The following is a 16,134-nucleotide window of genomic DNA, read 5'->3' as shown; positions in this document are numbered from 1 at the left end:
TTTTTGCCATGAGGGCGTGGCCACGCAGTTTCGAGAAAGACAAACGGAACAAAACACATTGTTGAGTCAGAATATGTGGGCAGTGGATTTTATTCCGTCCATGTTATTGCTCAGGAAGCAAGGAAAATGTATGGGAAAGCTTGACCTTGGAACTTTTTACCCTTTTTCACCACTAAGCAGTACAGCAACAATGTTAAACATTATATCAAACAATTGTCACACATGCATTAAGTTGTTCGCTTACTATAATCGTTTGAAAACTGACGCAACATTCGCCAGTTTCATTTTCAATTTCACAAGATGTAATCTAGTATGGAAAACAAAGACGTAGTCCTACGTCAAAAAGTAATTCAAATGTCCCAACAAACGCTCTGATGTGTTCCAAAAGTAATTGTTTAAAAATACTTCCGATAAGTCTGTGAAATGTTTAAATCTTCATCAAAAATTGAGTTCTTGACTTCTTTAAAAGTATTAAAAATGTAACAAATATGCTTAAGTATATAAGTATTAAAAGTGTAACAATAATGCTCTAAAAGGTCTTCAAAATATTACCTGAAGGTATCAAAAGCTTCTTTTTTGCTTTTATGACATAAAGCAAGCTTTTCAAAATGTTTCATTAGTTTCAACATATGTTTGACAAATGTCCTAAATATGTTGCAAAAACGCGTTTAAAAAATGGTTCAAGAATGTCTCAAACATGTAACAAAGATGTCTCAGAAAAGCTCAGAATAGAAGCATGTTTTGAAAAGCTTCATAACTGTTAATGAGAAGCTTCAAAAATGAGGTTGAAAATTGGTTGAAGAATGTCTCCAATGTGATATGAAGGTAACTTGAAAATATATCTAAAATTATTCTAATATGTTTGAATTGAAAACTGATTCGAAAACGTTTTGAAAGGGTGTCAAAAATCAATTGAAGATGTCTTCAGAATGCCTCAAAATAAGTTGCAAAAGAGTTTTTAAAATGCCTTGAAGGTAATTCTTTTAAAACTGTTTTATAGACAATGTTTCAAATATGTCTCATGAATCTTGAAAAAATCTAACATGTGATTGTCTAAAAATTTTCTCAAGACAAGTTTTGAACAAAGTTTCAAAACTGTTATATGAATGTTGTTTTTTTTTTGTTTGACGATGCATTAAAAAAATTCAAAATGTTTCAAAAACGTATCGAATCTGTTGTGAAGAGATTCAAAACTGTTGCAAAAAATGTTTTGAAAATGACTCGAAAGTAACTATTCCAAAAGATAACCAAAAATGTATTGAAATTGTTTTAATTTGCATTCAAAACATCTCAATCTTTTTTAAGTATCGTCTCATACAGGTATCAGAATTGACTCACTGAAGCGATACAATTTTGACACAGTTTTACAACAAAATTGATTCATTTAAATATTATTTCAATACATTTTTGGTCAATCTGGTTAACTTTTCAGATATTTCCCCAACAGTTTTGAAACATTTCCGTAACGATTAGTAGACGTTTAAAATATAGTCTTGACACATTTTTGAAACATCTTTGAGAAATGTCACATTGATAAATCTGGAAAGTTCCAAATAAAAATGATTCTTGAATCATTTGAGGTTTTGAAACGGTTACGAAAATGTTATCAAAATGTGACAGATATGGCTCAACAAAGGTTTTAAACATGATAGTTGTAAACATGTTTCAAAGAAGTGACATAATTGCAAAAGCCTTGATTATGTTCCAGACCTGTTACAAAAACTAAAAATGTTTCAAACACTTTCAAAATGAAATATCAAGATGTTTCAAAACTGTGATAGAATAGTAACACAAATGTCTCATAGGTAGCGTCTGAAACATGCTAATGTCATAAAATTGTCACAAAATTGACTCAAAAACGGATCTTACTATTGAAAAACGTTTCAAAAATGTTGAGTAAATGTTCCAGAAGGGCCGCTATTATAATTAAAAATTTCTAGAACAAACTCATAAATGTTTGAAGCATGTCTTCAATATACTTAAAAAATCTCTTGAAAACATTTCCAATATTTATCAAAAGATATTCTAGAAACATCCTGATATTCTTAAGATTCCAAAAAATGCTTCAAACTTGTGTAAAACATTTCAAAATTTTCTCAAATAGAATCAAAATTGTATAAATAAATGCGCAAAAATATTTCTTTTATAACTCTAAAAAGTTCAGAAGTAAATCAGAAAACTCTTAAAAATGGTACATGAATACGAAAAAACTGTTTTGAAAAAGTCTAAAATGAGGCTCTAATATGGTTTAAACTGTTTCATAAATGTTCAAAGGATGTTTAATGTCTTCTAAAATGCTACAAAAATATTTAAGAAGTGCTATATGAATTGTATTTTAATAATTAACTGGAAAATGAAATCCTCAAAATGCCGCAAAAAATCCTAAATATTTGATAACACTGGTTAAACAGTAGAAAAATTAAAGATTGTTGTTTTTCAACATTTTTCGTGAATTGTGGTGCCCCTAGCGAGTTCTAAAATGCATCAAAAGACCGCAGAGTAATTGCTCACCGGCTTCGTAGCTTAATTGCCAACTTCACTAAAATCTCTGAAGACATTACGCTTTTTCGACTTGGCTAAAAGCTTTCAAACTCACGGTTGACGCATTTTAAACAATGAGAAGAATAGTAAATCACTCAAAAATGCTCCGATGGAGCAAAGTTTCCAATACGTGTCAAACATGTCTCAACAAAGGTATAAAATATGAAAGTCGTTAACACGTTTTAGAGAAGTGACTAACTGTATTGAAAAAGTCTCAACGATTCTTTGAAACTACTTCGAAAATATTAGATTTAAAATGTCTCAAACATGTTCCAAAACTGTTGCAAAAATGTATCTTAAAACGTTGCTGAAATGCTCCATCAAATTCTCAGCATTGAATGCTTCAAAAGAGTCTCAAGAACTCTTCCAAAGTGTATCAAAACTGAATGCATAATATTTCAGAACTGTTGTGGAAGTGTAACACAAATGTTTTAGAATTACTTTAAAAAGGGCATTTAACTGTTTCGGGTATAATTCCTAATATTTAAAAAAAAAATTCTGAGTTAAATTCTAATATCTCTAAACGTTCCGAAACGCAAAATTGTCTCAAAAATGCATAAGAAATTTTAGAATCAGAAATAAACTGTTTGAAGAACGTCTCCAACATGTTGCAAAAAATTTTCGGAAAAATTTTAAATATTCAATAAAAATGTTTCATAAAAGCTTCATATAGTTCAAAAATATGCTTCAAAAAAAGGTTAGAAATTTGTTCAAGAAATGAGTCCGAAAATGTCTAAATGTTTCTAACATATACCACAGAAAAAAAACCTTAAAAACGTTGCTGCATACAAAACGTCTCCAAAATGCCTTAGAACAACTGCAAAAGTGTTAAAAAGCAGTAGCTATTTTAAAAATAATTTATAATAACAATAATGTTTCAAAACCGTTTTTGAAATGTTGCTTGAATGTTTTATAAATGTCTCACAAAAGTCTCAGAGAAATCTCTAATGTATGTCAGATAAAAAGTCTTGAAAAACCATAATGTTGTCTCAAAAAATATTGAAAAATCTCTAAAATGTTTTAAAAGTGAATCAAAATTGAATACATGATGTTTAAAAAACGTATTAAAAGTGTTACAGAAAAGTCTCAAAACTAGCTGAAACATGCAAATGCTTTATAAATGAATGTTTCAATAACACTGTTCGACAAAATGGTAATATGTAACACAGATTGAACAGGCAGTTTCATGCAACGACATTACTCGGGAAATTCGTTTGATAATTAAACGAAAAGAAATGCTGCTATAAATAACAAAAAAAAAGAGAATCTTTCCGAGTCATACGCAGTGGTAATTCGCAATGACCAGAAAATTAACAGACTTGCCAAGGGCCACTAATGTGACAACACCATTGGCACTTCTTAGCGCCCCGCAATAATTTATTTGAAGTTGTTAAATAGAGTGGGTAGAAATAAAATTTGCTTTCAAAATAAAAATTGTTTTAAGAATAACTCGTTTTTTCACTATAAGCGAAGTTTTGGGGAGTGACACACAGTGCAAGCAAGAAAACAACACATGTTACAAGTGAACACACGCTACTTGATGTTTTCGGTTTTTCGATTTGCACCCCTTTTTGCCTTGAGACGTAATTCTACGTCAATAAAACCGAAAAATAAATGAGCCATGAAAATTAAACAAAACCAGAACGAATATTTTAAAAGTTCACCAATCAAATTTTCGAAAAGTATAGGTGGTATTCCAGACACAACCGCAGGCCCGGATTTAAGGTGGGATGGCAAAGGAGGCAAATGCCCCGGGACTTCAGATGCGAAGACGTGGAGCCAGAGTGGAGAACTTTTTTTGTGTTACCTCTAAATGTTTTAAGAGAAGGGGGTCCCACAAAAATACCTGGCCCGGGTCCCCCAGCACCTAAATGCGGCTCTGCACAACCGCCTAGTTGACGTAGGACTAAGTTAATCATATTTTTGCTTCAAACACCTTAGTTGTATGAACGATGTTCCTAATGAAGACCGTTTTTCATAATCCTGATAATGGCTGCTTTCAAAAGTGCACTCATTGTGAAAAATTATGGCTTCCTTTTGGAAAATTTATTACACTTTACACAAAATACTTAAACGTCTTGAGAAAGACGAAATCAGAACAAAATGCTGTTATCCCTCAGCCGCAGGATGCAACATGCAACAGCGTGGTATATTATTGCGTGGCCAAGCTGCAACACGATACAACGTATTATTTTGTTGCGGCTAAAAGCTTCGTCGGTCCGATATCACTGTTTGCCAATACCAAATGCTATTCATTTTTTGCACATTCATTTTACAAACGGAATAAAATCGTGAACGTGGCCAGAAGAGCAAATTTAAAGCAAGTGCTAGTATAGAGAAAAAGAAATATACCTAATATAATAAAATGTACGTAAACCTTGCAGAATCAGACCTACACAAGGGCTTATTTATCTCAACAACAAGTAAATCTCGTAAAGTAAATTCATTGGAAAGCTTTGCCTCATTTCTTTTGCATCATTATGTTAATATTTCACTTAAGCATCACTTGAAAATGTGGATTGAAAATGGTAACACATTTCACGAAAAGTTACTCTTGACGAAACCAAAATTGAAGGCAGTAGAATCTTCGAGTGGGACGAAGTGTTGCTTCTATATTCCAAAGTTAAACAAAGGCTGCCAGGCCAGGCTAAAATCTCAAGCGTAGGAACAGTGAATAAATCATCCGCCTATAGTTTCCCATGAATGGACCACGAACGCACATAAATTCTGATTTAAAATTCGAACCCAAATCCGATTGCGAAGCACAGCTTAGACCGAAAGCCGGTAGCACTCGTAAATCAGGGAAAAATGTCAGATTAAAGCAATCAAGTTATCGATTCACAGCTTTGTTTAATTTGCTGTTGGCATTTGGGATGATGCTTTATTCTCGGTACTTCAAAGTCTCGCAGCTCGGACGATTGAAGTTCGGATAACATTTTCACTTTCCACGAAGCCTCACTCAGAATACGGGCGGCAATCAAATTATTCGCCTCGGTAATTCGACGGTAATCGGAGAAAAAAGAGGCACCTCAGCTTCCAGCACGTGTATGCAAATTCGAATTAATTAACGCTGGATTTTAGGCGCGTCCGGAACGGAACAAGGGACACGTTGTTTTGTCCGGAAGAAGTTGACCCATTGAACCTGTGGGAACGGGAGGATCGGTTTCACAGTCCAACAAATCTGGAGCAGGGAAATTGTATAATGCATTCGGGGGAAAAACATGATTGACGGCTGGTGGGCAACCGAGCTCGGGTTTTTAATGAAGACACATTAGAGAGAGTTTACATGCGGTTTTCATTGTACGCAAAGCAGCACCGACTCTCTTCTAACCTAATCAATCATTTTGCTCCCCGTTCGGATTAGCCTTAACTCAAACCAAAGAAAAACACTCACTTCAAACCCATTTTGTTTCTGCAGCGGAAAATATCGAGAGTCCCAAAAATGGCTTATTGTACTTGAAGAGTCTTATCGCTGCTCCTCTCGTTCTTTCCCCCTTGCTTCAGTCAGTCAGTTAATCAAATTTACATGAGCTTCTCCGAGGGAAAAATAGCAGGATTTATCCGACCCGCTCCGACGGTTTTCTCCCCTAGCAGAGGACGCACTTTGCTCCACTCCGTTATCCATCATTTCTAGAGTCGACCGGTTGTGCCAGCTCCAGTGGAACGAATGTTGGGATTTTAACGCAGGATCAGGGTGCCCCCGACAAAGATCCAAATCAGACCGAAGACGACGACGGATTACAGTGTAACTAACTGTGGTGGAATTTCTGGTTGTTGACTGCCATCCCGCAAAAAGGGGCTTTGAATTGAAGGGGGCTTTAAATTCATTCAACATTATTAGCGAAGGCTGATTGTTTAATTATCACAGCTCGGTGGAAGATCGAAAAAGGTGTCAACAAAACGGCGAAACTGGTAAAATAAAAACTTCCGGATTTTCTTCCCCTGCTCGGGTGAATAAATTCTCCTGACTCTGCTCGGCCATTTTGGGGACCACCTTAATCCGGCCGGTCGCCCGTGAACCCTGACGCTGTTCTCTTTCTTGTTTTTTTTTTTTTTGGTGTCTCTTGAGGTGGAAAATAAGCACCGAAATGGAGAATACAAGATGCGGAAGGAATGTGGTCCTTCGAGATAGTCGCCGTTGGCGATGCTAACTTTAAATTAATGCTTATTTGAAATTCGGAATCTAGGAATTGGGATTTGGAAATGTTCTTCTAAGGCCATTGTAGATTTTAGGATTGGCAGCTAGCATACTTTCCCTTCCGATTTCGAAACTCATTTTCCCTCGTATCAGCTGTTGTTCAAAAAACCTTATATTGCATCCCATAACAGCAGCTGCCGGGGAAGAAAAAACTCATTAGTTCGCAATTTGCCTTTCTTACGTTTGCTGCAAGAAACTGTGCGCGTGTGCACGCAAATCGAAAAAAAAATAATCCCCACCAGAAGAGGTAAAACTTTTCCTGCCAATCAATGCACTTTTGCGTCTGTTGGTAATTGCAAGTTTCGATTAAAATCCGCCACAGTCTCGCTACTACCAAGGTAGTTTTAAAATGAGACAGTTTTTTTTTCGTCTCATTGATCTCTTTTCAAGCTCCGAAACGAAGCGGGAAAGTTTTCCCGTCCATTTGTTGTTTCCATTTCCGGCGGCGAAAGTTTTCCCCTGCATAGATTCGTCGAGAGCGTACTTTCCCAACAATGGGTCCAATTTGTCAAAAGAGGTGGGTTGAGGGCCGGTGGAGTAGAATGAAAGCAGAAAAGTGCACTGCATCGATGGAGCGATGAACAAAAACAGCCAAATGTACAGCCCGTGGTTGAAGAAAAAAACTGAATAATGTTGGAAAAAAGGATGACACTGTTGCTTCTCTTCGGTTCCACCCTGCTCGATAACCGTGCGTCTCCATCGTCTGTAGAAATGCTTACGCTTGATGTTTTGTTCACTTTTTGATTATATCGATTTCCCTTGTGAAATATTATTTTGAAACGAAATGAAATATTTCGCGATGCTTTCGGTGATATTTTTGAGACAATTTTCATGCAGATTTGGAAAGCTTTAAGAACAATTTCGGGGCCTTGCTAACTATTCTTCCTAAGAGTGTTTAATGCGTATTTCAAGAAATAGTTGTTTCAATTTTATTACCTATTTGAGTCATTATCGAGACATTTTAAAGACGTTTACCTTCAAGATTTTTTTTCTTTATGAAGCTGCGTTATGGTATTTTTATGAGACCTTCTAGACATGTTTTGCTTTTATTAATAACGAATCGAACTTTGTTGAGTTAAAAATATTCCTGAGACATTTTGAATATGTTTTCATGTTTATATCTGTACATACAGAATAACTGGAAAATATTTGTGACATTTTCAAGGTACTTTTGACTTTTTTGAAACACAAATTTAAAGACATTTGGCACTGTCGCGTTATGGAAATATTTCTAGGAAATTTATCTTTGAACGATGTTTGAAACATTTTTAAATTAATCCTGAGATAGTTTAGAGACATTTGAGATGCATTTCTTGGGACAGTTTCAATAAAGTTTCATATTTTCGAGACATTTTTAATACAGGTTAAAAATTCCAGTTAAGCCTTTTTCAAGAATTCATATTTGGTATACAGTCAGATTTTTTACGCCAGGGATAAGTTCCAAATTTGCATGAAACCACGTAGAAAATCTAAATTGGGTTGAAAAAATATCATAGAAAACTTTCCCAAAGCGTATAAACATTGACTGAATATAACAGTAAACAGTCTAAGGGCGAAAATGCAATATTTTAAATTTTCATTATTTACACCCAAAAAAGTTTTTTTTTTGAAAACTAAGACGTGATTACTATCGTTCTAAAACGGAAAACGTGACAGCAGTTTGATAATTTTATTATAAACGTTCTTGAGACTTTTGAATATCTTTTGAGATTCCTTAGAAGCGTTTCTGAAACTTCTGAAACATGTTACATTTTTTGTTGTGACATTTGTTAGACAAGCAACATTTCTTCGAGATTTTGGAACGTTCCTGGGACATTATTGTTCATACAGATTTTTCGACACATATTGAACACATATTTGCTCCCGGTATTTTAAGTTCAACTATTACTCACTTTTTATTTCCGACACAATTCTGAGGCAATTCTGCAATCGGATAAGGACATTTTGTCTCATTATTTTAAAATATTTTAAGTTCGCTTTAAAAAAAATGTTGTCAATTTTGGAACATTTTTGAGATTCTCTCACAAAACATGTTTGAAACATTCACGTTGCAGAGGGTTTTGAGACATTTCTGTTATACTTTTAACACATTTCTTAGACACCATAAATTCAAATTTGATTCACATTCGAATGGTTTTCAGAGATATTTAAATATTTTTTAGAAAACTCTAAGGTGTTTCAAAACTTTCACTTTTGTCATACATTAGAGAATCTGGTGAGACTTTTGTGAAACATTTCTGCAACATTTAGGAAACAGTTTTAAAACATTATTGTTTATGAATTATTTTCGAAATAGTAACTGTTTTTTACCGTTTTTGAAATAGTTTTAGAGCATTTTTGAGATATTTCGAATTCATTATATTCAGATATATATAATTTATATAGACATTTTTTAAGGCATATTTGAAACATTCTTCTAATCACAAACAAACTTCTAACCATTTCTAGAAGCATATTTCTAAATTAAATATAGCTATTTTGAAACATTTTTGCCAAACATTCGAGCCTTTTCCGAGATATGTTTGTAATTTTTTCGAAACAGTTGATAAACCTTTTTGAAATAATTTCAACACATTTATACATATTTAATTCATTTTTGACAAATTTCAAGTCATTTTGGATACATTTATGTGAGATATATTAGTCTAGTCTCAGGGCTCTTCTACGATAATCTTCAGCATCATTTGTAAGCATTTGGCAAATGGGACATTCTGGAGAAATTTCGATTACCCTTTGAAACATTTGAAAACATTTTTTTAGTTTTTGCAACACTTTTAAGACATTTTCAGAGAAATGGTACATTTATGTTTAAAAAGTTGATGCATTTTTTGTAAAACATGTTCTCTTGTGACATTTGAATGAAGCTTAAGGATAATTTTGAATCATTTTAAATGCCTTTTTATAACCTTTTTAATAGAATAGTTACACTTGTGACCGATTAGAAATATAACAAATACTCTGAAAACATGAAATCTATTTCGAATACATTTTGAAACATTTTAGAGATTTATTAATACATTTTTCAGACTCTTTAGAAGCATAACACTGCATAGCACAGGTTTGGCCCTAAAGCTCAAACTCCAAAAAAATTAAATACTATAGTTTTCTAATCGTTTTAGTGAGTTTTGATGCCCCTTTCAAAGATAGAAGTACGTCAAAAAGACTCAGAGTGATTGATCGTCTGGTTCTTTGCTTCTACGTTCGTTCACTCACCATTTTTGAAATATTTCCAAACAGTTTCTTTAAATGTTAGAATCGAGATAATTTTGCAACAATAGTGAGACATTTTTAAAGCAAACAATTTTTGCGCAACAGCTTTTGGTGCAATTTTTGGAAACATTACTGGAACATTCTATTTCATTTTTGGCTTTTCTCGGACTCATGAAACATTTTAACAGAGAGAAATTTTGGAAGCATTTGAACCAATATCCGAAACGATTGAGAAATCTTTTTGAAGCATTTTAAAAACATTTGTGTTACACATTCATTTCAGTCATGGAACATCATGCATTAAATTTCGATACACTTTGGATAAATTCTTGAGACTCTTACAAAACATCAAAGAAAACACATTTTGTTCAGACTTTTGTGAAAATTCTTTGAGACATTTTAGAAACATTCTAGTGCAGAGACATTTTAATTCTTTTTTTTTATTTGTTTGTTGAGACTTCCTCAATACAGCTCTTTCACTTATTTGAAACATGCTCACAACCACAACCATCGTATTTTAAGCATTTGTTGAGACATTTTTGAAACACTTCGGCAACTTTTCTTTTGCAACCGTTTTGAAACATTTTTTTTTTGTTTCTCTTCATGATTTTAAAATGTCACATTATAGAAACATCCATAATTTTCCTCGACATGTTTTCGAATAAACATATTAGGAACGTTTAACCGTTATGTGCTGGACAAAACAAAACACCCTTACATGCCCGACGGAGTACCTGGGCACCCATTACAGGCCATGTTTGATTTTGGTAACACGTTTAGATTCAAATTTTCTGTGATGCCTACCGAACTGAAGTGAAAGTTCAATTCAACGTGGATGGTTGCAGGTGGCAACACCTGCGTGCCAAAATCGAACGAGGTCTGTAATTGAAACTCTTGTAACTTTGACGATTTTCATTCGATTTTAATAGTTTTAGTACTGAAAGATTCAGCAACTTATCTACTTTGAAATCAATGCCAGCGGTACCCAGAAAGAATTTTCTCATTACCGGAAATCCGTTTTTTCGAAGAAATGTTCTGAAACTGAGGATTTTCATGAATATTTGATGTATATCAACCGAACTCGATTTACGACACGCTTATGGAATAGCAACAAGCAGGCAATCTTCGGCCGAACGGTCATACCAAGACTAAGTTATTCCGTGCAACTCTACTAAATTTGAAAAAGAAACAGTAAAATGTTACAAAATGTAAAATGCATTGACAAATAATACGAAGAATATCGAACGTCTTCGGCGCCGAAATCGTTCGATACCCTATCTGATTATAGCAGCAAACTTGAGTTCCAAAATTAAATATATATCGTAAAAATATTAACGTTCCTGAACAGTTTCTCAAACAGGTCTGGAAAATGTCTCAAAAGTAAATAAAGCTTTGTTGAAAATATCTTAAAACTGCTTTATAGCTAAGAGTTTTTGCTAAAAAACTACCAAAAATGTGTTTTGAATATGTCAACAATACAACAATCAACAATCTGTAAAAACAATTCTCAAATGGTCTTGAAATATTTCAAAGCTGCCTTGTCTCAACCCGTTCCAAAACTTCATCAAAATATAACTAAAATGCCTCACAAATGTTTCAACACTTTTCAAACGAAATGTTTGAAAAATTGAGACAATCTCGAAAATACCCGAAAATATTTCCATGATATTATTGATTATAGTTTGTAAAGTACAAAATGTTTTCAGAGTGTTTGACTGAGTTTCTAAAATGTGTTCAAAGAAAATGTCTAAAAATGCATAAGGCGGCTCTTGAAAACTGTCGTCTGAAAACTTTAAAAATGTTTCAAAAGATTATTAAAAACCTAAATTATTCCACCTAGCGGTCAGACCCAGCCTTTCTCATTCAAACTTATATCAAATTGTTATGAAGTTTGTTATTTGTAAGCTTGAGAGATGACTCGTTCGTATGACACTATTTATGTTCAAATAAGTCGTGTAATCTTTGAGATAATAGAATTTCGTTGTTTTATTAACAATTTAATACATAACGGTTGCTTAGTTCGATTATAACCAAATGAAATGGGAACGTACAGGGCAGCCAAACTTTGAAACCACGTGTTCAATCATAATTCATCAGTTTACCCTTAACTAGCCCGTTCATCTGATAATACTATTGATCAAATCGGTTGTGTACTTTCTGAGATAATAAAGTTTCGTGATTTTCACAATTCGGTACATTACAGACGAAGTTACAATTCGATTACAGTAAAATTCAATAGGGTGTGATGAGTCAGCTAGACCTTTTATTTGACACTAATTCCGTGAAAATCGGTTCAGCCATCTCTGAGAAAAGTTAGTGAGTTTATGTATTCTTCGGAATATGTTTCTTTTCATAGCTAGATTTCACATTTCTAAACATAACAGGCAAAGTAACAGTCCGATTGCAAAAAAATCAATAGGGTCTGATGGGGTAACTAGACCTTTAATATAACACGGATTTTGTGGAAATTGGTCCTGCCATCTCTGAGAAACATGAGTGAAATTAAACAGTCTTCAGAAGACGTTTCTTTTCATAACTTTTGAACCACATATTCAATCTATATAAAATTCAAAAGTTAAGGGTTTTTAAGATAGCCCGTTCATTTGATACCAATTTTATTGAAATTGGTTGTGTGGTTTTTGAGATATTGATGTTTCGTGACTTTTACATTTTTAAACATAACCTCTAAAATAAAAATCCGATTACAATGAAATTTAATAGGGTCTTATGGGGCAACTAGAACTTTCATTTGCATATAATTTCATTAAAATCGGTCACACACACACACACACACACACACACACACACACACACACACACACACACACATACATACATACATACATACAGGAAATGCTCAGCTCGTCGAACTGAGTCGAGTGATATATGCCATTCGGCCGGTTGGACAACTTTTATTTCTTCGGAGAAAGGCAGAAAGTTAAAAAAAATATTAATTAAAAGTAAAATATTCGTGCTGAAGAAATAGCGAAATAAAAAAAATGACTTTGAATTTCGTACACTTCAATCACGAGCAATACCGGGAACGTACGAATAGCACAATGCCAAATTTAAATTTTGTTGAGGCCATATGTTTTGATCAAAGCAGTTACAGTTTTAAATAGTCTTTGAATTTCGTTTCTTTTCATAACTTTTGAACCACATATCAAATTGCTATGGAATTTCTTACTTGTGAGTTTGAGAGACAACCCGTTCAAATGACACTAGATGTGTTCAAATAAGTCGTGTGATCTTTGAGATAATAGACTTTCGTTGTTTTTATAATTTAATACATAACGGTTGGAATAAAAATACGATTATAGTTAAATAAAATGGGAACCTATAGGAAAGCCAAACTTTTCATTTGACACTAAGATTGTTGAATTTAGTCCAGCCATTTTTGGGAAAACGAGTGAATTTGAAAAGTCACCGGAACATGTTTCTTTTCACAATTTTTGAACCACGTGTTTAATCACTATAGAATTCATCAATTAACCTTTAACTAGCCCGTTCATTTGATACCAATATTGTTCAAATCGGTTGTGTACTTTCTGAGATAATGAAGTTTCGTGATTTTCATATTTTGATACATTACAGACAAAGTAACAGACTGATTACATTGAAATTCAATAGGGTATTATGAGGCAGCCAGACCCTTCATTTGACACTAGTTTCGAGGAAATCGGTTCAGCCATCTCTGAGAAGAGTGAGTGAGTTTAAGTAGTCTTAGGAATATGTTTCTTTTCAAAGCTGGATTTCACATTTTTAAACATAACAGGCAAAGTAATAGTCCAATTGCAAAATAAATCAATAGGGTCTTATGGGGTAATTAGACCTTTCAAATGACACTGATTTAGTGGAAATCGGTTCATCCATCTCTGAGAAACATGAGTGAGATTAAACACTCTCCAGAACACGTTTCTTTGAATAACTTCTGAACCACACGTTCAATCTTCATGAAACTCAAAAGTTAAAAGTTTTTCAAGTAGCTTGTTCATTTAAAACCATTTTTGTTAAAATCGGTCGAGTAGTTTCTGAGATAATGATGTTTCGTGATTTTCACATTTTTAAACATAACCTCTAAACTAAAAATCCGATTGCAATGAAATTCAATAGGGTCTTATGGAGCAATTAGACCTCTCATTTGCAATTAATTTCATGATGATCGGTCCAGCCATCTCTGAGAAAATGGAGTGAGATTGGGAGAGCGTTACACACACACACACATACATAAAATGCTCAGCTCTTCAAACAAAGTCGATTGATATACGAGATTCGACCCTTTGGAGCACTTTTATACCTTTGGTTTTTCCAGTGATTGCTATACCTTTCTAGGAGAGAGGCAAAACGTATGAAACTGTGGTAAGAATGTTTTAAAAATAATTTGAAATTTTCTATAACTTACCAAAACATACATTTTAATGCGTGTCAGAAATATCCTAGCAAAACTACAACACTGTTTCTTAAACTTCTGAATGAAGTGAAAAAAAAACGAATGCACTTATGAAACGTAAAAACATACAGCAAAACATAAAACATAATTGTAAAGTAGTATAAATCGAAAGTAAAAACGTTAAAAACTAGTTAAATATTTATTTACTACGTCTTCAGGCCAAGCTGCACAGACTGACTTATCCCTAACTAGTTTAAACTAGAAACACATGGTAAACAAACCGCATTGACACGTTAGTCATTTTATTGTAGCGTCTTGAACTTTTGGTTGTGTAAAAATATCTAACTAATAATCACCACGTTCTCATTACATTCTCCAGAAAAACAATTTGCAGGATTTTTTAGAACATTTGACTCCACAAACAAATATGCCGGTATACAATTTCCATCAAGTCTGACCACTTAGCGAATTTATTAGCGCCATCCTTCAATTAAGGTGGATCCGATTCGATGATAACAATTGCAACGTCACAAGTCAGCCCCGACTCAGACTGCCGTGACTATTCATGGCAGGAAAAAAACATGAAACCAAAGCTTAGCTGCAGACTATTTTCGGTGACAAAATTCAGTCGGCTCTACTTTTATTTAATTTTTCTGCTAAAATACTGCTACACCTTCCCCCCATCCCAGCGAAGCTGGTGAGGTGTGAAATTTTCGGACATTCACCGGGTAGTGCGATAAAGGCCACTCGGGAGAACGAAAAGTTTGAATGATAAAATGGAATCCAGCTTGTGGCAGCTGTGAAATTTAATGGATCATAACGAAATTCCGGAGGCGAAAAGTTTTAGCACTGATTGTTTTTTTTTTTTTGGCTCGCCTCCGCAGGTTCAATTCCATTGTTGGTGAATTTATTTTCGCTGAAACATATTTTTTCGCAGTTTATGGTGGTAGACACAATCGGAGAGGAAAAAAAACGAAGTTGGACGTAATTATGGTAAAAAAATGTATGAGTCATGAAACTATAAAAAAAATAGCTTGTCTCTCGTTTGAGTGTTTCAATCTTTTTGTTTTTGTCATTAGGTGTCCACCTTTTGAAACTTTAACCAAGCACACAAAAGATAAAACAAAACACCCAAAAAAGGTTAATAAATTTCCCCCAAAACTGCTTGCCCATTTTTCGGGGACGCAGACTAAATGGCACCACCTTAAGTAATCTGACCAGTCTCCTGAGAAACCCTTCGTTTTGTTTCCCGCACGTTAATTGAAAATCAAGGTTTTGTTCGTTGGTTAGCCTTGGCTTTGACGAAGAGAGGCAAAGCAATGATAAAGGAAAACGGTTTCCTGCGATGAGAAAATAAGCAGATATCCGATCCTGCAAGAGATTCACGTTGAACCTGAAATGGATATTCGCTACTAGCCGCTAAGACCCGGATCGAATGCGATTTTTTAGGTCATTACATAACATTTGCGCTTCGTTTTCCAGATCTGCATCACAGTTCAGGCATTTCGTGACCTTAGGTTTGAATTTGAAATTTAAAATTTTCAGCGAGTAACTGAGTTGAAACTTCCATTTTAACCTTTAAAAATTTGAAATTATTATTTCATGGTGATTTTCCATAATTTTGTTCAGATGGGAAACTACAAGCTAGAGCGTCACATTCAGTACCAGTCAACCCGACTGCAACATTCCAGTAGGTGTGATGTACAGTAGCTTTACACATTCTATAGAATGTATTTTCTCCTTAAGAACAACAGAAAACCATCAACACATCCGATTAGATTGCATTTTACTGTCG

General features: G+C 34.0%; 1 protein-coding gene across 3 annotated transcripts in view; it reads right to left on the bottom strand.

The window, feature by feature from the left end:
• LOC129717898 (uncharacterized) overlaps window positions 1-16,134 on the bottom strand; it is a 309,945-nt gene that overhangs the window by 91,601 nt on the left and 202,210 nt on the right. The gene's annotated exons all lie outside the window — the stretch shown is intronic.

Source organism: Wyeomyia smithii, chromosome 1 (assembly GCF_029784165.1).
Source record: "Wyeomyia smithii strain HCP4-BCI-WySm-NY-G18 chromosome 1, ASM2978416v1, whole genome shotgun sequence".
NCBI classification, from domain to species: domain Eukaryota; kingdom Metazoa; phylum Arthropoda; class Insecta; order Diptera; family Culicidae; genus Wyeomyia; species Wyeomyia smithii.
The sequence above is the reverse complement of the archived record's forward strand: the minus strand, read 5'-3'. Positions and strand labels throughout refer to the sequence as shown.